At 39.1% G+C, this 24,767-nt stretch overlaps 1 protein-coding gene across 1 annotated transcript in view; it reads right to left on the reverse strand.

The window, feature by feature from the left end:
* Window positions 1–24,767, reverse strand: part of KCNU1 (potassium calcium-activated channel subfamily U member 1) — a 166,533-nt gene that overhangs the window by 51,328 nt on the left and 90,438 nt on the right. The gene's annotated exons all lie outside the window — the stretch shown is intronic.

A 24,767-nucleotide genomic window follows, 5' to 3' on the forward strand; every position in this document is an offset into this window, starting at 1 on the left:
AAAAAATTAAAAAAAATAAAAAATAAATAAAAAAAAGAAAGTAAAAAAAAAAAAAAAGAAAAGAAATAAAGAGTAGCAGTAAAAGTAATTACATAGGTAAATAGGAAAGATAGTATTATCTCTCTATGCATCCGTCCATTCATCCATCCATTCTTCCATCCATCCATCCATCCATCCTTTTGTATTATCTTGTCTGACTTAAAATACAAGTTCGCAAAGCAATTATAGGATTGTGTTGATGAACCTATAATATTATCAAGATGTAATTTGTATGATAATCATAGCACAAAGGTGAGGCAAAGAATTAGAGCTACATAGAAGTAAAATAGTTGTGTACTAGTGAAAATAAACTGGTATTAATATCAACTATGTGGCTATAAGTTGTTAATTGTAATCTCCAAGGCAACCACTAATAAAATAAGAATATTCTAAAAGAAATCACAAGAGAATTAAAATGGTACAATAGAAAATATCTATTTAACAAAAAAATAAGGCAGTAATGGTAGAATAGATTAAAGACAGACGAGACATATATAAAAAATGCCAAAATGGCAGATTTAAATGCTTCGTTATTCATAATCAATTTAGGTGTAAATAGATTACACTAATAAAAAGGCACAGGCTGTAATAATATTCATAAAATATATATTTCATTTACAAGAGAAAGAATTTAGATTCAAAGCACAAATAGGTTGAAAGTAAAAGGATGGAAAATAATGGCATGAAAATAATAATTAAAGGAGAACTGTAGTGGTCACACTAATAATAAACACAACAGACATCAAGAAAAAAGGTCCATTATTCTAAGTGAAGTAACTCAGTAATGGAAAACCAAATACTGCATGTTCTGACTTATAAGTGGGAGCTAAGCTATGGGTATGCAAAGGCATACAGAGTGGTATAATGGACACTGAAGACTCAGAAGGGGGACACTGGAAGGAGGATGAGAGACAAAAAACTACATATTGGGTACAATGTATACTGCTTTGGTGACAGGTACACTAAAATTTCAGATTTCACCATGATGCAATTCATCCATGTAACCAAAAAACCACTTGTACCCCTAAAGCAGACATTAAAAAAATATTAAGTCTCCACCCCAAGGTAAACATGGGGCTCATGTTGCATGCACATTCATAGCTTTTCCTGTAACCTGTTGAATACATATGTTTTGCCAACCTGTTCAACATAAAGCTCCTAGCTCAACCCCTTTTCCTTTGAAATTCCTGTCTCTATTTTTTCCTGAAGGCTCACTTCCCAGCTTGTGGGATGGCCACCTTACAGGCTGTAACCTTTTACAAGAAATAAAGTCTCCTTTCCGAATTTATAAATTGTGTGATTTTAAACTGAACATCTCAGAGAGTGTTTTGTTTTATTTTTGGCTTTTGGCATTCTTTGCAACTTTGTTTTACAATGGGATATGTTGTATTAGATAATAAGAACTGAGGTAAATAGATGTTCAGTGTGAGATTTTATGTTAATCTAGCTGGGAATTGCACTATTGTTTGCTGTAGCTGTAGTTTTCAGTGGCTCCAAATTCCTCTAGTGTCATTGCTTTTGTCTACTTGGTTGTCTTCGGGTTTTCCTAAGAACTCCTTCTTGAATAATCTGTACCTTGCACCTCTTTCAACTATAATTCACTTTTGTGATACTGAAGCCCTATTGGTGTGGTGGTAATGTGTGGGATACAGGAAGATTATATGATTGTATGATGAAGTCTCAGATTTTTAGTGGGTCTGTTTTTGGAGGCTGTGACCATCAGCATGGATCTTAACTCCCCACATTTCTCCGTTCTTCTTCAGGTGATACAGGGGTAGAGTAGGAGACATGCCATTCCCTCAGCTGAGGCAAAGCCCTGGGAAAGTATTTTTTTTCCCCTGGAGAGCAGGCCCTTGTAATGGAGAATGTTCGGATTCTATTTCTTTTTACTTTTTTTTTTCAGACAGAGTCTTGCTCTGTCGCCCAAGCTGGGGTGCAGTGGCACAATCTTGACTTACCACAACCTCCGCCTCCTGGATTCAAGCGATTCTCCTGCCTCAGCCTCCAGAGTAGCTGGGATTACAGGCGCCCACCACCTGACCAGCTAATTTTTGTATTTTTAGTAGAGATGGGGTTTCGCCATGTTGGCCAGACTAGTCTCGAACTCCTGCCTTCAGGTTTTTTCATTTTTTTAATTTGAGATGGAGTTTCACACTGTCACTCAGGCTGGAGTGCAGTGGTGTGATCTCACACACTGCAACCTCCGCCTCCTGGCTTCAAGCGATTCTCCTGGCTCCAAGTGATTCTCCTGCCTCAACCTCCCTAGTAGCTGGAATTACAGGCACCCACCAACATGCCCAGCTAATTTTTGTATTTTTAGTAAAGGCGTGGTTTCATCATGTTGGCCAGGCTGGTCTTCAACTCCTGACCTCAGGTGGATCCCTCCGCCTCGGCCTCCCAAAGTGCTAGGATTATAGGCGTGAGCCACCGTGCCTGGCCTCTGGTTGTATTTCACAATGGTTACTCTTTCTCTCACCCTGCCAGAGTTTCTGAGGGAATTTTTCTAGGCCTTTCACTGGAAAAATCCTGGAACCTGGTAGAATTCCTGAAGGCAAAACCCTCCAAAGTGTGCCCCCAGGAGTTTCTCATTCTATACCTTATCCACACTCGCCTGTAGTAATTTATCCCAGTTATCATGTAAATATTCCTACTAGTTTACAGCTTCAGTGCTTCCCCCAGTGAGCAGATCTCAGCTGTGATTCTCCACATTTCTGGATTTTGCCCTATAACCTCAGTTTCACTGATGGGCCATGAAAAGTCTCTAATTTTTCAGTTTGTTTAGTTTTTTGTTATGGTAAGGACAGGAGTAATGACTTCAAAGATCTTTACAAGTCAGAGTTAAAATTGGAAATTCAACCACAGCTTTCTTTATTCACTAAGACTGCTTCTCCTAGGCCACAGAAACCGAAGGCCTGGTTTTCTTCCTCCCCCCCCCCTTTTTTTGTTGTTGTTGTTGTTGTTTGTTTGTTTTCTGTTTTCTGTTTTGTTTTTTCTTCTTTTTTTGAGATGGAGCCTCACTCTGTTGCCCAGGCTGGAGTGCACTGGCTCAATCTCGGCTCACTGCAACCTCCACCTCCCGGGTTCAAGCGATTCTACTGCCTCAGCCTCCGGAGTAGCTGGGAGTACAGGTTTGCCCCACCACACCTGGCTAATTTTTGTACTTCTAGTAGAGACATGGTTTCGCTATGTTGGCCAGAGTGGTCTGGAACTCTTGACCTCAGGTGATCCACCCGCCTCAGACTCCCAAAGTGCTGGGATTACAGGCATGAGCCACCGCGCCCGGCTATTGGTTTTCAAATGTGGTTCACATCATGGCATACCTCCGCCGCACGTTTAACCTGAAAACTCCCCTTTCAATAATTAAATACACTTTATTCACGGGTCATTATGATGTGATTTATGACATATGTGTAATTGTCAGAATTACTGTGGGTAATTAAAATAAGAAGTGAGTGCTGCCAGAGGCTTCAGTCCCTCTCAATGTCCTCATTAAAAATCAGGAGCTGACCAAATTATAAATAGACTGGTTTGCACAAGTTCCCAGCAAAACCTAATTATGAAACTTATCCTTATTCTATCAGAACTCACTCCATTAGTCATGCAAATTCTGAAAATGATTAAGTTATTTTATGTGCCGGAATTGTGGAATTAATAATAAAGTGGTGGGTAGCAGTAATTAGCCATTACTATGAAACTTCATTATCTCAGGTCACTCTGGGTCAAAGTTGCATGTCTTCCCAACCCCACACCCAACACACTGAAGATGCATCCCTACCTTTAAGATAGTTTTATACATGATTTAATGGTTTTAGTGAATTTATGATAACTTTTTTAAATGAAAGCTAAACTAGGAGAAGGAAGAGGATTTATGAACTCTGCATGAGGTAGTATTTTGCAACCGATTGGACACAGATATTTGGCCACTGTAATCAGCAGAAGTCTTTTTTGTTTTTTGTTTTTTTTTAAACAGGGTCTGGCTCTGTCATCCAGGCTGGAGTGCAATGATATCATCTCAGCTCACTGCAGCCTCAACCTCCTGGGCTCAAATGATCCTCCCACTTCAGCCTCCCAAGTAGCTGTGACTACAGGCATGTGCCACCACACTTGACTAATTTTTGCATTTTTTTTTTTTTTTTTTTTGGTAGAGACAGGGTTTCACCATGTTGCCCAGGCTGGTCTTGAACTCCTGTGCTCAAGTGATCCTCCCACCTCTGCCTTCCCAAGTGCTGGGATTACAGGCGTGAGCCATGGTGCCCAGTCAGTAGAAGTCTTTCTTCCCAGAAAACGCAAAGCACAACAAGGAGAAATTAGTTACCCTGAGGTTGTTTCTGGATATGGCAGCTGGAACAGGAGTAAATGATAAAGTTCAAAGCTTAGATGATTATGTCTCATCTTCTCTCTAATTTCACAGATAGGGGATTTAGCCTGGAGAGAATAAATGACTGCCAGTTACTAAGAGAGCCAGATATTAAGCCTAGTGCTACGTGTCTCTTCTTTAAAGTATGATAGGCAACCAACTGATGAGGAAATTGGTGAGCATCAACTTTCTCAGCATGGTGAGAGAACTTTGATGGCTGGTTCACGCTCAATGTTCAGAGGAAAGAAAAGGTAATTCACTGATTGTTCAGCTTGGTGAATTACAGCCTCTCATGAGACAAGAAAATAACTGTGTGGAAACACAGGCATCATGATGCTTATTCAGAAGATGCTAAGAACTTTGATGACTCATTCAATATATCTCTGGATAAGTAAAAGTAAATAAAATGCACAAGATAAGGAAGGCAAAAAAGAGATGGATAGAAAAGGAAGGGAAGGAGAAGAAAGAAAAAAAGAGAAACGTATATTTTATAGATTGATTCTATATTTAAGAGTTAAACAAATGTGGCAGACCTGGTGGCTCACGCCTGTAATCCCAGCACTTTGGGAGGCCAAGGTGGGAGGATCACCTGAGGTCAGGAGTTTGAGACCAGCCTGACCAACATGGAGAAACCCCATCTCTATTAAAAATACAAAATTAGCTGGACGTGGTGGCACATGCCTGTAATCCCAGCTACTCAGGAGGCTGAGGCAGGAGAATCACTTGAACCCAGGAGGAGGTTGCAGCGAGCCGAGATTGTGCCATTGTACTCCAGCCTGGGCAACAAGAGCAAAACTCCATCTCAAAAAAAAAAAAAAAAAAGAGTGAAATGTTTATGTATCAGTTTGCCTATGGGGGCTCAGTACTGCCAATTTGGTGAGGACAATGGGGTTTATGCAAATGTCCCTTTGTAGAGGCAATGGGAGAAAAGAAGCAGAGAAGGGGCAAGAGGTATCTCTCACAGGAATACAGAAATTCTAGTTCTGCATACATAACTAATTGACTGCCTTTGTAAACTCAACTATCTGAAATTCACACTTTTACACACTCTCTCTCTGGGTTAAGGACAGAAAACTTTCTGTGCTACTCAAGAATGAGATCTCAAATGAGAAGGAGCAATGCTGTGAACTTTGCCTGGAAAGAAACAGTCCTCCACAGCCCTGCTGGTTTCAGGTATGATTGGTAAATATGGACTTTTAAATGGACTTATCCAAATGACATCCTCACATGAATGAGACAAATAGAGAGAAACCCATATGAAAGGTCCTTTGGAAATGACATAAAAGAAGAAACGATTGAGACAAGGGTGTCAAGAGGTGTGGTAAAAGAGAATGGGTCTCTTTTTGGAGATGCTGTAGATGACTGTCTGCAAATCACTCCTAGTAAGGTAGCACTTTTAAGAGATGATGGCGAAAGGGCTGAATATTTAGGGACCCGGGGATGAGGAGATGAGTAACAGATTGATAAACTTGTGAAGATGCAGAGCTTTATAGGAGAGAAGGTAAGAATCTGGCTGTAACATGGTGACTCAAATACCTATCTTTGACAAACGTTGGTGCCAGTAAACTTGAATGTGTGCGTGTGTGTGTGTGATTTGACTTTTCTCAGCAACACCACGAGGTAGGCAGGAAAAAAAAAAAAAAATATGATATAGTTTAGCTATATAGTATATTGTAGTATATTATTTTAGACGGAGTCGTCGGCTCTGTGTCTCGCCCCAAGGCTGGAGTGCAGTGGGGCCGGGATCCTCAGGCTCAACTGGCGCCAAGCGCTCCCGCTCCCGCCGGGTTAGCCATTCCTCCGCCCTCAGGGCGTCACCGAGTAGGCTGGGGACTACAGGCGGGCCGCGTCCCCACCTTCGCCCAGCTAGTTTTGTATATTTTTTAGTAGAGACGGGGTTTCACCGTGTTAGGCCATGGATGGTCTCGATCCTCCTGACCTCGTGATCCGCCGTTCTCCGGCCCCAAAGTGCTGGGCAGGCTTGAGCCACCGCGCCCGGCCGGAAAAAATATTTTTATCCACATTTTATGATGAAGAGAAATGGACTCATTCAAAGTCCCAAGATGGTGAGCAATGAATTTGAATTCCAGACACTCAGGCTCTGTATCTATTATATGTTCCTCTATAATATGCTAGTACTTTGTACAACTACTCAGAATGAATGTAGTAGTGTGTGCGGAGACTAGGTGAGGAAAATTTCATGTTTCCCCCATCCCCTTAAAAAAGTTCGTTGGATTGGCCAGGTGGAACGGCTCACGTCTGTAACTCCAGGGCTTCGGGAAGTCAAGGTGGGAGGATCACTTGAGGCCAGGAGTTTGAAACCAAAGTGGGCAACACAGTGAGACCCTGTCCCTACCAAAAATTTTAAAAATTAGCAGGGCATGGTGGTTCATGACTGTTTACTAGTTACCCCAGAGGCTAAGGTGGGAGGATTGCTCAAGCCTGCTGTGATGGTGCCACTGCACTCCAGCCTAGATGACAGAGCAAGACCCTGTCTCAAAAAAAATAACAAAAACAAAACCAGTTGGCTGGCCTTTTAGTGAGTTAACTTTCTCTCCTCCTGCAATGGTTGCAAAGCCTCAGAACTTTGCAGAAGGGCTCCCGAAAGGGTTGGTGGCTGCCTGGTCCTGTCAGTGGGGGCAACTAATGACCCCTAAAGGCACACTGCCTTCAGTGTGTAGGAACTCTTGGAGCACCATGTTCCTGCCTCCTCTGTGAGATGTTGAGAACCTCCAGGGTGCTCCTTTTATTTTTTTTTATATTGACGCCCAGGGCCCTGCAAAGCAATCCACATTGCTCAGAATCCTTCATGCCCCACCCCCAAGCCCAACAGGATGTTTGCAGTATTAGTCACTTACTCAAAGAGTATTCAATTATTTCTGTGCATCTTTCTTTTGTTCTACCAGATTTTCTTTTTTAATTTCTCAGCTTTTTAGGAAAAAAGTAATATGACACATTTACCTCCAAATGTGGAGGTGGGTATCTCAGCAAGAGGCACTCAGGAAAAAAAATGGATTTGAAAACTGCAATTTTTGGCTGCTGGTGCCAGATACAGCCACCTCATCTCTTGCTTGAAACCCAAACAGGGTGACTGCCAGTCAGGAATTCCAACCAGCTGGTGGGATTGGCCTAAAGCATCTGACAAAGGGATCCCTTTCCTCAACAGCAACTTCCCCACCTCTTTCTCGCTCCCTTTTGCTTGAGAACGCACAGTTTTGCACTTGTCCTTCATACCAATAACTGGAGGGTGGGAATTATTCAGAAAGCCTGTGTTCAACACCCCATCTGTTCATTTCTGACAGCAATATATAATGTAAGGCTATAACAACTTGAAAAATAATGCAACATAAAAAGGGATTGACTCAGCTCCAAGAGGCCATAAATGGTAACAAATACCACTGGATGATTTATTTCATGCTGCAATCTTTACAGTAAGTCATCTTTCAGACATTTCCTTGTGACAGGTTTTAATAATATTAATGCCCAGAGCAATCCAAATCATCGCCAATAGACGTATTTATCAAGCTGCCAATCCCAGTAAATGAAATTCTATAAGCAATAATGTAACATGTTTAAAAGAAGCTAATAAAACAAGTCAGCAGAGAAATATTACTTCAAAGTATTCTCTCCCTCTAATCCAGTCCTGCATGTTATACAGCCAAAATGCAAATTTTTCCATACTTGATTTATTGCTCCAAAAATACCAATGACCTTTTCCCAAGCTTCTGTATATTCACTCTCATACATTCATAAAGCCTGCAGTACATCCTGCCAGAGTTGCTGCACACTGGAGTGCTTAGCATTTATTGTTATGTTTGTCCTGCTTTTACGCAAGTACTTGATTGGTGGCTGGAGTGAATAACATCTAAGTTTCCAAGCCTTATTAAAATGTAACAAATACCCGAGCCATAAACCAATCTTTTACAGTGCCCACTCGAGGCAGGCCTTCCAGAAGATCTGAGAAAGTGACTTGAGCAAAGTCCCAGTGATTTACTATTATAGTTGCCAGGTAAATTTCACCTGAGGGAAAGCCAATCTGCATTTTCCTTCAATCAGGTTTGCTTTGCTTTGTACTAATTTTTTTTCTTATTCCTGCAGATTACAGTACGCTAGCTGTTAAAGCATTCGGCATTTCAAATGCAGCTCAAGATCTGCCTCCTGCAGGAAGGCTTCCTTATTCATTTCACTATTTTTCTGATCTCTAGCACAATACCCGACCCATCCCTCAACACAGCTTTCTCACTAATAAATTCATGAAAGCACAATGCATATCAAAGGCACTCAACAAATATTAGATGAAAATATGCTCTGCATTAATTTATTCAATTGATTCTGCAATTAATTGATGGCTAATTTTTCTTACATAGCAGACACATACTTCTCAAGGTTAGATTTATACCACAAGTGTGTGTTATAACACTGTGTACCTAGTAGGTATAGCAAAAATATAACTTTATATAAAACTACAGCATATTATGTGTATATATATATAACATAAAAATATATTTTTATATATCTCATATATTTCATATATATATACACACACACACGCACACACACACATGCCTGAATTGCACAAGTACTTGATTGGCAACTGCAGTGAATAACATCTAAGTTTCCAAGCCTTATTAAAATGCAAGAAATACCCAAGCCATAAACCAATCTTTTACAGTGCCCACTCAATGTAGGCCTTCCAGAAGATCTGAGAAAGTGACTTCAGCAAAGTCCCAATGATTTACTATCATAGCTGCTAGGTAAATCTCACCTGGGGGAGAGCCAGTCTACATTTCCCTATATATAAAATTGTTCATAAATAATATATAAAACATATATAATGTATTACAATGTATTATATATTTATATACATATACAATATCAAATAATAACATTATCAATTTTATATATAAAATATGTAGAGATTACTTTTAAGCTCATGTATACTGTCAATTAGCGATTAATGTATTATATTTTATATATATAAAATATACACATATGGCCTAATTGATGTGATAATGCTTAAAAGTATTTTTTTACTATGGCTATTGTTTTTGTGTTTATTTGGAATAAAACCTTTGGCGTTTCTTCCAAGTCCGTGTCTGCACTTCTTTACTTCTTTGAGAACTATTTCATCCCCTACCCAATGGTCAAGTTTGTTCCCAATGTCTCCACTTCCTGATATAACACAGAAAGCTGACTTGACTTGAGTCAATTGGATACTCTCGTAATGAGAAACAGAGAAACTGAGAAGCTAGTCACCTAGTTTGTGAGCAGGGATATGACTTCAGGACAGGGACAACCATCTGCTGCTTTACAGAGGTAAAGAGAGTCTTTGTGCAGAGTGTGAGGTCTACACAACAGCTCACGTGGACCCATGGCAGAGTGCAGCTGAGAGGGCATCCTCCTTGGGTGGGGCACACAGATTTTCCATTCCTGGTTCCAGTCTCACGTGAAGGCCAACATCACTTTCTCCCTTAGAGCTTTTCTGATCGAAATTCCTTATCAGAAATTTTCTTGTCTTTATTTTTAATTGGTTTATACTACTTGCAACTAATTGGGCATTATTTAAAATATTTATATTTTATTGCTAAATCAGCTTTTAAAATACCACATGAGAGACACATTTTGTTTGAAAAGAGATCATTCCTTGTAATGAAAAGCTAGATATTTTGGGATGTTAATAAAATACAAAATCCTTTTCATCTTGGTAATCTGGGGTATTTAGAATTGAGTTTTGGAATATCCTTGGAATGCAGTGAGGATTTATTAGGCAAACATAGGAAGACAGAAACACATTCCATGTATACACACAGGACCAAGGCAGATAAGAAGTATAATGCATATTTGGACAAGTGAGAGGGTAGAATATAGTTCGAGTTAAGAGGGCTTTTGAGAGATAGAAACTATATGATAAAGGGCATTGTTAAGGATTTTGATCTCATTCTTAAGGGCATGGAAAAACCATTCCAGGGAAGCAGTATTTCACATTTTCATTTTTGCTGCATCCCTCAAGTTGTGATATAAAAACAGAGAAGAAGGGACAAGTATAGATATGGGAAGACCACACCAGAGGATATTTCAGTGTTTGTCCAGGAAGAGAAGATGGTAGCTTGATTTGGGATTAGACTTAAAAATGGAAAAACTAGGCCAGGTGTGGTAGCTCATGCCTGTAATCCCAGCACTTTGGGAGGCCGAGGCAGGAGGATCACCTGAGGTCAAAAGTTTGAGACTAGTCTGGCCAACACAGTGAAACTCCATCTCTACTAAAAATACAAAAATCAGCCGGGTGTGGTGGTGGGCACCTGTAATTTCAGCTACTTGGGAGGCTGAAGCATGAGAATCGCTTGAACCCAGGAGGCGGAGGTTGCAGTGAGCCGAGACCACACCATTGCACTTCAGCCTGGGCGACAAGAGTAAACTCTTTCTCAAACAAAAAAAAGAAAAAAAAGGAAAAACTAGAGATTCAAGAAATTCTTAGGAATAAAATAGAGAAAGCAAGAGGGTTGACTGAACTGAGGAGAGAAACCCTTCTCACATCTTCCTCACTTGATTCTATGAACCCTTACCCCGCCTGCTAGCCCAGGTGTGAACAATCTGTAGCCCCTGCTGGGTTACATTGATCGTCTGCTTTGCCCTTTGTTTTTGCTTATTTTAGAATGTGTTTCTAAGTGCAGGTAACAGAAAGTTAGAGAGAAATCAGGTGCTTGGGAAAAGTGTTGATTTTATAATTGTATTCTCTAATTTGGTATAGTAAATTATTTTTCCAGAATCCAGTTGCTCTTCCTACTTCTCTGTTTCTTCTCTTGTCTCCTCACCTCCTTTCTGCTTCAGTGCTCCTATCACCAACATCTGGCCTTGTGTGTGTGCTGTGATTCTTAGGGTGGAAACAGACCAGCCAGAGGGTGTATTATTAGACAAGGTTTTGAAGAAACCTCTTATCCCCTGACATTTTTATATCCATACCTACATACACACTCATCTTGGAAAGTACTGTTTCATCTCTTCTCTACTCTTATTTCTTGGCTTGAAAGAATACTAGAACCAAATGTAGTGGCTGCAAGGTGAACTGAAGAAGAGGAAAGGAGGAAGAAGGGGAATGAGGAGGAGAACTTGAGGCAGCTCCACAGATCTGGAAGTAAGAATCTGGTGTAAGATTCTGGGTAAGAATGTCTGGTGACAGAGCACCTCATTAGAAATACCTACCCTGCCCTGTCTCCAAGAAAGAAGGTGGTTCTAGGTGGGAAGATAGACCTTGAAAGACTGTTGGAAGCAGGGATAGAATCAGGCTTGACAGAGATGATCTGCTTGTATAATTATACAAAGATGTTTCTTCTACGATCTTATTCCTGATTCCCTAAAGATTGAGAGTCCTCTGACACAGGTTTTTGACTTTGAAAAACAGAAAAATGTAAAAGCCACCCAGGATGGTTCCTTGTCTGTTTTCTTTTTTAATACATTCACTCAAATCTTTCCTGATTAGCTTTCAAGAAACCCAGATAGAATCTATGTAGAGAAGTCAAAGCCTTATGCCAGTGGGTTCATAGATTTTTTATTTTTACATATTTATTTATTTTTGCCTAGCTCAGAACTTGTCCTGGGTGGCCCTATGGGATGCATGATGGAAATCAATTAGTTTGAGTAGGACCTGGGTGGCTGTGGGAAGGAGATACTAGAACTGTTCCTGGAAGACTAAACTCACAAGCCAAGCAGATACCTGGCCCTGAAAATCCCTTCAAATTGTCTTTTGCCTCTGAGTTATCTCTAAGTCTCTTAAAACTGGTTTCCAAGTTTTAAGATTCATTAAAGAATTTCTGAAAAGAATAAAACAGAAGTCAAGTGAGAAAAAAGAAAGCACGTTGTCCATGGTCCTGGCAGCAGATAACTATGCTGTGTGCAACAGCTGAAACCAGGGATTTTTAGAAAGGTCTCTGCATATTTATATTTATACCTAAACAGTGTAAAATCCAGGCACCAGGCTTGACTGAGTATAAAATCAAACAATATTTCAGTTGAAGCAAAGACAGCTAATCTGCATGAAAATATTTTTCTTAAAAATATTGTTTTATGAACTAGAACAGTGTGGTGATTCCTCAAGGATCTAGAACTAGAAATACCATTTGACCCAGCCATCCCATTACTGGGGATATACCCAAAGGATTATAAGTCATGCTGCTATAAAGACACATGCACACGTATGTTTATTGTGGCACTATTCACAATAGCAGTGACTTGGAATCAATCCAAATGTCCATCAGTGACAGACTGGATTAAGAAAATGTGGCACATATACACCATGGAATACTATGCAGCCATAAAAAAGGATGAGTTCGTGTCCTTTGTAGAGACATGGATGCAGCTGGAAACCAGCATTCTCAGCAAACTGTTGCAAGAACAGAAAACCAAATACCGCATGTTCTCACTCATAGGTGGGAATTGAACAATGAGATCACTTGGACACAGGAAGGGGAACGTCACACACTGGGTCCTATTGTGGGGAGGGGAGGGGGGGAGGGATAGCATTAGGAGATATACCTAATGTAAATGACGAGTTAATGGGTGTAGCACACCAACATAGCACATGTATACATATGTAACAAACATGCACGTTGTGCACATGTACCCTAGAACTTAAAGTATAATTAAAAAAAATTATTTTATGAAATAGAAATTTTAATGTGCTCTTTACTTATAATAAAATGCGAATATAAAGGTATTAATCATAATTATTACATGCAATAAGTAAACAAAAACTGGACATTTTTATTTTAGAAGGTCATTTGCATTGTTGTCAATTACAAAGTCATATCACTGGATTAAAAGGCTACTTTGAATCAAAGTCTGTAAACTTTGCCACTCCTTATTTTTGGCTCTTCTAGATCTCCCAGTATATATATAATATATCTGTAATGTGTGTGTGTATATCTGTAATGTATATGTTATATATATGTTATAGATCTCCCAGTATATATATAATATATCTGTAATGTGTGTGTGTGTATATCTGTAATGTATATGTTATATATATGTTATATATAACATATAACATATAATATATAACATAACCTATGTAACATAGTATATGTTATTATGAATTATATATTATATATAACATAATATATAATAAAATATATAACACATTATATACTATATCTGTAATATATATTATATATCTGTAGTGTATATATGTAACCCATGTAAGTATTGGTATGTATGAATAAGTCATACATATGTGTGTATATATACACACACATACATAGGATTTATTTTGGTTGTTTCTTATGTGGCAACACCAAAATCTTCCCCTAAAGAGCAATATATCTGCAATATATGCCCTAGCAATTCTAAAAAAAAGCATTAAAAGATTTCTTCCATTATCTAAACAGAACATTTTAGAAGTTTGGGACAGACAGAAAATGGCAGTTTCTTTCATACTTACACATGGCCTTATGATTTTTTTTAACTAGCTTTTTCACCACTGGTACCTCAAATGTAGATGAGATATAATACAACCTACATTCATTAGGAGGAAACCAGGAAGCAGAAGGGCAGCAATCTGGCTGGGTTATGATTGGAACTGGGCTTAGAAACCCTCTGGGAGGAACAAAGGGGTTCTAAGGAAGGAACAGAACCCCTCTGGTGGAACAGAGAGCAGGGAGGGAAAGGGACGTTCAAGGAGAAGAATTTGTTAGAGGTGCCTTTTCTTAACCTTCTCTCGGCAAGAAAGATTTTCCCAATTCAATGGGGACTGTTACAGACTCCATACTCACTTATTCTTGATGTTTATTTTAAAAGGTATAAATAATTGTATGAAAGCCAATAATATATTGTGTTGGGTAAGCTAATAAGCTATAGTGTTGGGTAAACAGCCTTTATATTTGATGCTAAGTTGAGGAGGACAATTATGGTTGTGTCCTCACCTGACACACAGATACCCCAACACCCCTCATGAGATGAAGTCCAGCTCAGGGATGATGCCACCAAGATCTCCTACCCAGGGAGGGCACGTGGTGGCACCTGTGCCTGGGACGTCACATGAATGTCCTGCCACTCTGTACCATCCTTCAGTGAGGATAGAGTGGCGCTCCCACTATCACCCTGCGAGCAGAGAAAACTCCAGATTTTAAAATGAAAATGAGGGCTTATTTGTTATCTTTACATAAGGACTGCCCCCACAGAATTCTATATAATAATCTACTCATTTAGAGTGTAAAACAGAACAGCATTTAGGCAAAAAAAAATAAAAAATAAAAAATAAAAAATAAAAAATACATTTCCACATGTTTTAAGGAACATGACTATTGCTTAGAGTGAGATGGGCTTATAAATAAAAAAGAATGGTGACTACTCGGCTTTTCCTGGGGCTTTGAAGAGGATTGAGTAGGTTTCCAGGGAGTCAGGTTATTTGGTTTACTTCTTAGCACTATCTTCAGCAATATTTCAGAGTGGAATAAGTAAAATATCTGTTCCTTTTCATTTGGCAGCAGAAAAGATCCAGGGAAAAAAATAAATAAGAAATATGTAATCCCCACAGTGTAATCCCACGGTATGGAAACTCACTTCTCTTAAATACCTCCCTCTGGCATAATTGACTTTTCATGTGCATTTTAATAATGATATTTCAGCAGGTTGCAAGAGATTTTTTTTCCCTCCTGTTGTTGTTGTTGTAAATTATGGCTTGGAAAAAAAGTGTTATAAATCTAATTACATTTTCACTTATATTAACAAGTCAGCACAATCTTCCAGCATGTTTACCAAGCAATTCCAATATTTACAGCTGACCTAATTGGTTGTGGGGTAGAAGCAATGAACAATATTTTATTGTCCTGATCGTTGCGCATGTGCTGAAGAGAGCTGCCAAGTTGTAAAGCTGCCCAGCAACCCTGAAGTTCTGCCTGCCTTGTGCTTGCAGTCGTCAGCCAGCTGTGGAACAGAGAGCAAGGAGAGAAAAGGGCGTTCAAGGAGAAGAATTTGTTAAAGGTGCCTTTTCTTAACCCTCTCTCAGCAAGAAAGATTTTCCCAATTCAATGGGGACTATTACAGACTCCACACTCACTTGTTCTTGATGTTTATTTTAAAAGGTATAAATAATTGTATAAAAGTCAATAATATATTGTGTTGGATAAGCCAATAATCTATAGTGTTGGGTAAGCAGCCTTTATATTTGATGCTAAGTTGAGGAGGACAATTATGGTTGTGTCCTTGACTTTCACTATCAAAAGTGGTGTGGTCTGTAGGAGCCAAGCATGGGTCTAATACAGGTGGAGAATTCTTATTTCTCTTATCTTTAAAGAAAGGGGTGGGGTGGGGCTGGGGAAGGAAAGAAAGAAAGAAATTATTCTTAGTAGGCAAGGAACACATTGCTCCCTGGGGAGAATGAGACAGGGTCTACCTCTCTTACTACTAAAAGTGAATTCTGCTGCCACTTTGCCACGCCCACAAGATGTAAATTGTTGGGGTTTTTTTTTTTGTTGTTGTTGTTGTTTGTTTGTTTTTTGAAATGGAGTTTTGCTCTTGTTGCCCAGGCTGGAGTGCAATGGTGCAATCTAGGCTCACTACAACCTCCACTTCCCAGATTCAAGCGATTTTCCTGCCTCAGCCTCCCGAGTAGCTAGGATGACAGGTGTGAGCCACCACACCCAGCTAATTTTTTGTATTTTTAGTAGAGACGGGGTTTCACCATGTTGGCCAGGCTAGCCTCAAACTCCTGACCTCAGGTGATTCACCCGCCTTGGCCTCCCAAAGTGCTGGGATTACAGGCATGAGCCACCATGCCCAGCCTAAGATGTTAATTGAAATAACATTTATCTCTAAGTCCTCTGTCTTACCTACTCAAACTGTTGGTGTTAGCACAAATGCAGAATTTTAATATAATTTTAGCAGAAAGCTGCTTTGCGGTGACTCTCCAGACCTTGGGTTCAATTATTTTATGGGATACTCCTGCCTCTTGTGTAGCGATAATTGCTAGCATTTATTTAATGCTTACTACTCAATGCTGGGAACTTCTCTCAAAGTCTTATACTTAATCTTTTCATAATTTCTATGAGATTGGTGCTACTTATTTTACTGAGTGGGGGATCTGAGCCACAGGACAGTAAGTGACTTGCTCATGGTCACAGAGCATGAGCATCACAGAGTTGTGATCTGACACTTCACAGTTTACTGCTGGAGCCCCCACCATAGTTACAGGGCATGGCAGTGTCCCCCTTTATCTCTCTTTCTGAAGCCAAAAAGCTAACATAGCATAGCATACAATAGGCTTCGAGATGTGGTATTGGACATACAGATAAGACTCTTCTTGGAGGTCACCTACAATTATACCTCCCCTTTATGGTGATACCTGAAATCTGTTAGGGCTTTGTTCCTTAGCTGAAGTCTCTGATCCATGATGAAAGGGAAGCTGCCCCAGAAGGGTTAATATTTTATTCTTCTGTTTTTGCAAATGAAGTTTTAGATAATAGATGTTGATGAGGACATTTAAGTGTCTGGGGACTGTGAGCCCCTGAGAAAGATGATGGTAAGGTGTTACTCAGAGGGCAAATAACACAAACTGAAAATCAGTGCCATTTCCCTACTTCACATTTTTTTTTCCCTTGGAAACTATGCAAGTCATGTCTCAAGGCCTTGAAGAGAGTTTTACTTAGAAACAGTGACTAAGCTTCACATAATCTTCACCTTGTCTTATAGAGTCAGTCTTTTATATCTGACCCTGAACAGACAAGGTCTCATTCCTGCCTTTTAGGAGATTATAAATGAGATGACGAATAAAAGCATGCAAATACTAGTTAACTAATGCAAGTAAATATATGCACTCAGTAAATGATCAGTCATCCCATCATAATTTTTATTGCAATGATCTGAGGGCCACTTCCTCATCTTAGCAACCACCCAAATCAATTTCCATACCCATAATTCCAGGAGAATTTGTTTTTAGTTTTTTTTTTTTTTTTTTTGAGACAGAGTCTTGCTTTGTCGCCCAGGCTGGATGGAGTGATGGAGTGCAGTGGCCTGATCTCGGCTCACTGCAACCTCCGCCTCCCGGGTTCCCACCATTCTCTTGCCTCAGCCTCCCAGTAGCTGGGACTACAGGTGCACACCACCACGCCCAGCTAATTTTTTTGTATTTTTAGTAGAGACGGGGTTTCACCGTGTTAACCAGGATGGTCTCGATCTCCTGACCTCGTGATCCGCCCGCCTCAGCCTCCCAAAGTGCTGGGATTACAGGCGTGAGCCACCGCGCCCAGCTTGTTTTTAGTTTTTTAAAAGACCTGTCCACAGACTCACAAAGGTATTTACAAAATGCCTTGTCCCTCCTTTATTGTAGTCTGTTAAGCTAGGCAAGATGAGGGAGATGAGAGTAATGGAAGAGATATGCTGAGTTTTCCATGGTACAGTCCTGATACCTGAAGCTATTCTTCTGCTATTTTTAAGCAATAACAATAAAATGTTGTTTGTTAATCTAAATAATCAGTTTATTCAATACCTACTTGATAAATTATTGTGCTCTCCTCTCTCTCTCTCTCTCTCCTATATTATATACTACTACTAGAATACTATATATATAATATATAAGGAACATATCGGTCGAACGTTGTGGCACATTGCTTCTCAAAATGGGATCTTTGCCTATGAATAGAAAATAAGAACTAGAAAAGAGGTATTTAGAGGATCTGAAGGAAGATATCTAGTCATCTTTTCAAAATTCTTATTTCCTGCCACCCTAGCTCTTTCATCTGCTTTTGAAACTCAGGCTCATTGTGATTAAAAGTATAGTTTCTATACATATATGTGTATGTTTATTTTCAATCCTACCCCTAGAATATCCCCATAATTATATGAGAATGTATTTTGTCCTGCTGTCTTCTTTGGTCTTGCTATTGAGACCTGATGAAGATATTTATTAAACTTCATTGCAGACACATAGCCCTGCTAGGGATCCTGGTGGTCCCAAATTACACCATCAATTAAAATGAGAGAAAGCATATTTTAGAGGTTCTAGAATCTCAGGTGGAAAACCATACAATGGGAAACATAAGTGCCAATTGGACTCTTGGGGAAAGGTAACTCTGGAAGATGAAATACTGGCCATATAGTGTTAAGTGAATGTAGATTTCCAGAACGTGATTTGAAATGCTACAGTAAAGGTGCCACTCAATAGGCATGTATGAATGAAAGAACCAGAGAATGCTTGTGATTTCCTAGTTATGGGCTACATTACACTCAAATAGGAAAGTCTATGCTTGTCTGGAGGGAAAGTAGTTTTAAAAGCTTAATATGAAATAAGAAGGAATAAAAGGAATTGCTCAGATAATCTCATCTGAACAGTTTCTGTCGAAAGCTCAGAAATGACATGAAAAGAGCCATGTACAGTGATTCGTATCCGATCTTCTGCCCCCCGCCCCCAGGTGGACTCAGAGCCTGGCTCTCAGTAGGAGTTCAGACATCATTGAGGCTAAAAGATGGGGATTCTCTTGCCTGAATAGTTTGGGACACAGAATTCGATAAAATGTACAGAACTGAGAGTAAAAGGGGAGGAAGGGCTCGGCTTCTTTTCCTGAGACAACATGGTATGTATGGCAGACGAGGCATGAAAGTGAGAGGTCATAGGAAAAGGTGTCTCAGGAGTCAGGCCTGGGCATAAATTATGTAGGGCTGGAAATAGATGTGCCAGAAAAGAAACAAACAACATCTCCCAGTTGGATTGATCCTCTTATACCCTTACGGCTAGTGCACTACTTATTAGTAAGCTTCCAGCTTGGCAAAGGCTATCCTGGCAGTCCTTCTGGATGGACTACCATTTGGTTGAAAATGAAAGACTGCCATGGGATGACTGGAAGGAACTGGAAAATAGCCAAGGAAGGAGCTGGAAATGCCATGGAAAAGAATGTTCTGGAGGGAAAATGGCAAGCTATAGGCAGACTTGGACATGGCAAAGTGACCTTACCAATGGGAACTACTGCATCATAGATCTTCACTGAAAACCCTGCTGGTATGCTTGCCAGGCTGGTGGTCTATAGATGGTGATTGTAGACAGTGAATGAAATCTTGTGAGGTCTTGAACTCTGTAACCTCTCCTCTAAAATGTGAAAGAAAGTGGTAGCAGAAACGTAGAAGTCTAAGAACCAGAGACATGATGGCAGAGGGTGACAGGAAATACAATGATAACAACAGAATGAAACATTTTTCACTTGCTGTATTTTCACAATGTATATTAGGCACTACTTAAGAATTGAATCAGTCCTGTCTCAACCAATCCTTACAACATTTCAATTAGATTCTAATACCATTTCATTTTACAGATGAGAAAACTGAAGCTTACAGGCTAAGAAGGTGGTGATCTGAAACTCATGTCTGCCATAGGTGCTATTGCTCATGGCTAATATTTGAGGACCACTTATCATTGAAAGAACTAAGGCTGGCTTGGACATTGACAAAGAGAGAAAAAAATAGCATTTATGGTCCCTGATATCTGTAAAAGAACACAGAGAGGATGGAGATGACGTTGATATTATAAATGTGATCTCATTCATAGATACTATTAAGACATGGTGAGAAGGGATGTTATATGGAAAAATATTTAGATTTCAATATGGGCCATAAGGTGACTTAAGCAGACCCAGTGGGGAGAATTTCCAGGGAAAGACTGATAAGGCCAAACAAACCAAGTATTTCTATTAAAAATGTTTCCCTCTCCTGGCCCAGGTCTGTTATACAATGCTTGGAAATTTCTGCCTTGTTTCACCAATTAAATATCTTTCACCATTCACTTGAGATTATTCACATCTACTTTTTAGAAACTTGGATAATTTATTGTGGTTATGGTGTTATTAGTCACAACATCATACTAATTAGTTGTATCTAAACCTTTTCTTTCTAATTATCTAATTAAAATCAGTTTACTAAAGAAGAGAGTTTTGATAGAGAAGAAGCAGAGAATAGTAAATAATTGTGTAATAGGTAGAATGGGCAAAACTGTCCTAACTCACCCAAAATAGAATGGCCAAGGTAAAGAAATTGGAAGCTAGGACCAGGGAGCTCCAGAAATGAATGAGATTCATGTTCACTTACAATGAAACACTGCACAGCTCTTTCCTGAAAAGAAACAGGAAATACTTTCTCTCTCTTATATCATATGATCCCTTGATTTAAGGACATACAATTCAAGTGACTAGAGCTAATGTTTGTTTACTTATTCATTCAACAAATATATATTTAACTACCATCTATTAAACAGTCTTTTGTGTGCTAGCCTGACAACATAGCTGCTATTTATAACATTGCTTATTCTGTGGGAAAAGAAAGACACCAGGGATACCATAAAATATTCGACATTAACTTTTGTATAAGTTAGAGCTGTCTGTAGTGCTTTAAGTACTAAGAATAGAAAATAGTAGTTTCTGAACTTACTGGAAAACCCACTGGTGGCCTGAAGATTACATCTTTAAAAATATCAAGCTCATTGTCAGCAAAACTATAAATAATATTATGTTGCTTTTGATTTGTGAATGCAAGACTATTAACGCATAAAAAATGGATCACAAATAGCACATACCACATACTTCACTTTTTTTTTCCAAAAATGCCTACTAATCTCTATTAAGCCATCCAGCTTATTCTACCACTCATTGTTGTTATGGCAAACATAGATCCACTAGACACATGTTGCCGATTTGCTAGCTGGAACTCCCTTTGTCCTACAACATAAACACAAAACAAACACAAACTCTTTTCTACGGTTCTAAGAGGGAGTACTATACCACTGACCCGTTAACACGGTATGTAAGTCACCCGAGCTAACCAACCCCATTGATGAAATATCATAGAGACTTACCCTTAAATGGAACATATTTGTTCAAGGATATACCACCATCTAAAAGATTATGCAGTGTGGCCCTTGTTTATTTCTTTAAAGCTCTTTAATTCATGCAAACATACCTTGATTTTGAATTAAGACGTGCAAGGGAATTAATCATCAGCTTTAGCAATCATCTGCATGGGTTACTATCACAGTCTCTGGTCTATTTGGGGTCAAAAGCATATTTAGGGATCCCCAACCAGAAACAGGGCTGACAGACCAAGTCTGCAGATGAACCAGGTTATCTGGATCCATCCTTCTTTTAGATGCCTGCTTTAAACCATTTTCTTGTTTATTACAGACAAGGGGAATTAAAACCAATGGGAAAAATTCTGATATGTTAAATTAGTTTTGTTTTACAGCTGTGCTAAAGAATAAAAGAAAAGCCAGTGAAACTGAATGAGTAAAATTACATTTGAGAATTTTCTGTGGCATTTGATTATCCATGGCTTGCCAACCCTTTACCATCACAGAGAAGACGTGGGAGAGAATAAACAAAAGCACAAACATGATTGGAGCATTTTCTGTGTTATCACATATGTTGTGTTTATGTGTTCACAAACAATTTTCAAATTTGAATCATGTTTTTATGACAACTTTGCGTTAACATAAACATAGTGTACACACACATGCATGCATGCACAATACCAAAATCCAAGACTGTGTTCTTGATAAATTTGAGACTTTCCCATGACACTCTACCGTGCATTCTCTCCTCTTGTCAGGCTGGCTAGCTGCTACATGGAAAATGCCACATTCCTCCCAGGCTTTACCCATGTCACACTATTCACAAGAGTTGAGATTCCCACTGTCTCCCACCTTTCCAATTCCCACCCCCCACAGGAAGCTTTCTAGAACAATCTTTCCAGCCCTCATTGACCTTGTCTTCCCCTACCTTCTGCCAGAACCACCAATGCAGCACTTGAAAGAGTACCACTTTATTTGGCCTCTGATTGATTGATTGATTGATTGATTGATTGGGTCTTATTATGTGTTTATTTTGAACTGCAAAAACTTTTTATTGTGAAAGTTTTCCAACTTTTTCCCTTGTACTTTCTAGGGAAGAAAATTAACCTATCTTTTCTGTATATTTGTACTAATGCATAGTATTTGTACACATCTATGGTGTATACGCGATATTTTGATATGTGTGTAGAATGTGTAATGATCAAGTCAGGGTATTTAGAATACCCATCACCTCACGTGTGAACCCTTTCTTTGCACTGGGAGCATTTTACATCTTCTCTTTCAGTACTTTTTAAATATGCAATATATTGTTGTTAACTATAGTCACTTTACTGTGCTGTCAAAAACTAGCACTTATTCTTTCTTTGGCCTCTGATTCATTTTATGTGAATTCATCTTGTTTACCCATCTAGACAGCATGGAAGTTGAAACATGATTTCTACATTTACAAAAGCATCAAGCATGGTGCCTACTTAGCACGCATAGGCTACTCAATAAATGCCTATTCACCAACCATTTTTGGAGAAAAAGTATCTGCAGATCCCTGTGCTCATCTGGGACTGTTTTGTGGTTGGAAATAGCCAGGCAAAATCTGGGTCCCTGAAATGCCCCAAGACCTTTCCTTCAACTAGTTCTCAGTGCTTTCCCATAGGCTATCTCATCCACTTTATAAAATCTGGGAATGGAAGGCAGGAAGGGCACAAACTGTAATTCCTGGACTTTTATATTGCTCTTAGAAAGTGCATAAAAGGGAGGGAAAATTGGTGGCTCAGACATTTGATTCCCACCCCACCTTTGGGAAGATACAGGAAAATTTCCATTAACCAGACCCAACAATCCAGAATCCTCAGGTAAACAGAAGAGAACTGTGTGCTAAAAGAAATAAGTAAATTGCATCAAAACCAAGTACAAGTAAAAGATTTATTGCGAAACCTACATCATTGGAAGGTTCTGCACTTATTACACTCTCAGCCCAATTTCAAACATCTTCCTGGCTATAAGAATTGATCATTCCAATAAGAAGAAGCATTTAATGAGGACATACTAGCAGCCAGGAATTAAGCAAAGTGATTCCTTGGTACCCTTTGATCAACAGCTCCCCATTTCCCCCACCCACCACTTCTGAAAACTACCACTCTACTCTGTTCCTATGGGTTTGGCTATTTTAGAGTCCACATATAAGCGAGATCGTGCAGTATTTCTTTTTCTGTGTCTGGCTTACTTCACTTAGCATAATGTGCTTTAGGTTCATCCATGTTCCTGCAAATGGAAGAATTTCCTTCTTTATTAGGACTGAATAATATTCTGTGTGTGTGTGTGTATGACATTTCCTTTATCCATTCTTTTTTTTTTTTTTTTTTTTTTGACAGGCTCTCGCTCTGTCACCCAGGCTAGAGTGCAGTGGCATGAACACAACTCACTGTAGAGTCGAACTCCCAGGCTCAAACAATCTTCTCATCTCAGTAGCCCAAGTAGTTAGGACTACAGCTGTGTGCTACCATGCCTGGCTCATTTAAAAAAAAATTTTTTTTGCAGAGACAGGGTATTTCTATATTGCCCCAGGATGGTCTTGAACTCCTGGGCTCAAGCAATCCTCCCAGCTCAGCCTCTTAAAGCACTGGGATTATAGGTATGAGCTGCTATGCCCAGCCCTATTTTATTCATTTTCTGAGTAACACTTAGGTTGTTTCTATATCTTGGCTATTGTGAATAGTGCTGCAATGAACATGGGAGTACAGAATTGTCTTTGAAATACTGATTTTGTTTTCTTTGAATAAATGCCCAGAAGTAGGATTGCTGGATCATATAGTAGTTTTATTCTTAATTTTTTGAAGAACTTGCATATTATTTTCCATACTAGCTGCAGCAGCAAAGTGCTTTAAATACCTAATCTCATTTAATCACTATAAAAAAATCTACAAAATATTTATACCATCGTGTAATGCCAGGGTATAATGACTCTTTGATAATATATTTACCCTTAGATAATCACAGTTTTTAATCATCAAAGATCTTCCTGGTATATTATCCCTAATAAACTGAAATGTTGTCAAGATATTACAGAGTTATTTTCATTAAAGTTTGGAATGATAGAACATTTGGATTGCCCCTCTAATTAAAATCAACTAAGTAGGTCACCCTCCTCCAACTCTGCTTTCTGGTTAGTGGAGGTTTCAGTGTACTAAAAAGCTGCAAGGAAAAGGGCAGGGAGGAGGGATTCATTGCCCATATTTTGCAGAAGCAAAAACTAAGGCAATCACATCTTGAATGTATTGGAAATGGGGGACTGATTAACAACAGAAAAGCTATTTGGAGTTGTTAAAATTTGTTTCTAACTTACATTTCTAAAGTGCCTGAAAGGTGGTCTGAAAGAAAGTTGGGCATTTAACTTTTGGGTTATTATGGGTACGGATGATTTGAGCAATGGAAGAAAGAGGTATATTTGATTAGCTTAATGATATGGGCGAGGTGGAGATGATTTCATTTTGGGGAGGAACGATTCCATTGGTCAGTATAGGAGTTTATAAATATATTACAATGGTTTAAATGCTATAT

The sequence above is a fragment of the Rhinopithecus bieti genome, unplaced genomic scaffold (assembly GCF_001698545.2).
Source record: "Rhinopithecus bieti isolate Rb0 unplaced genomic scaffold, ASM169854v2 scaffold_32047, whole genome shotgun sequence".
Lineage (NCBI taxonomy): Eukaryota > Metazoa > Chordata > Mammalia > Primates > Cercopithecidae > Rhinopithecus > Rhinopithecus bieti.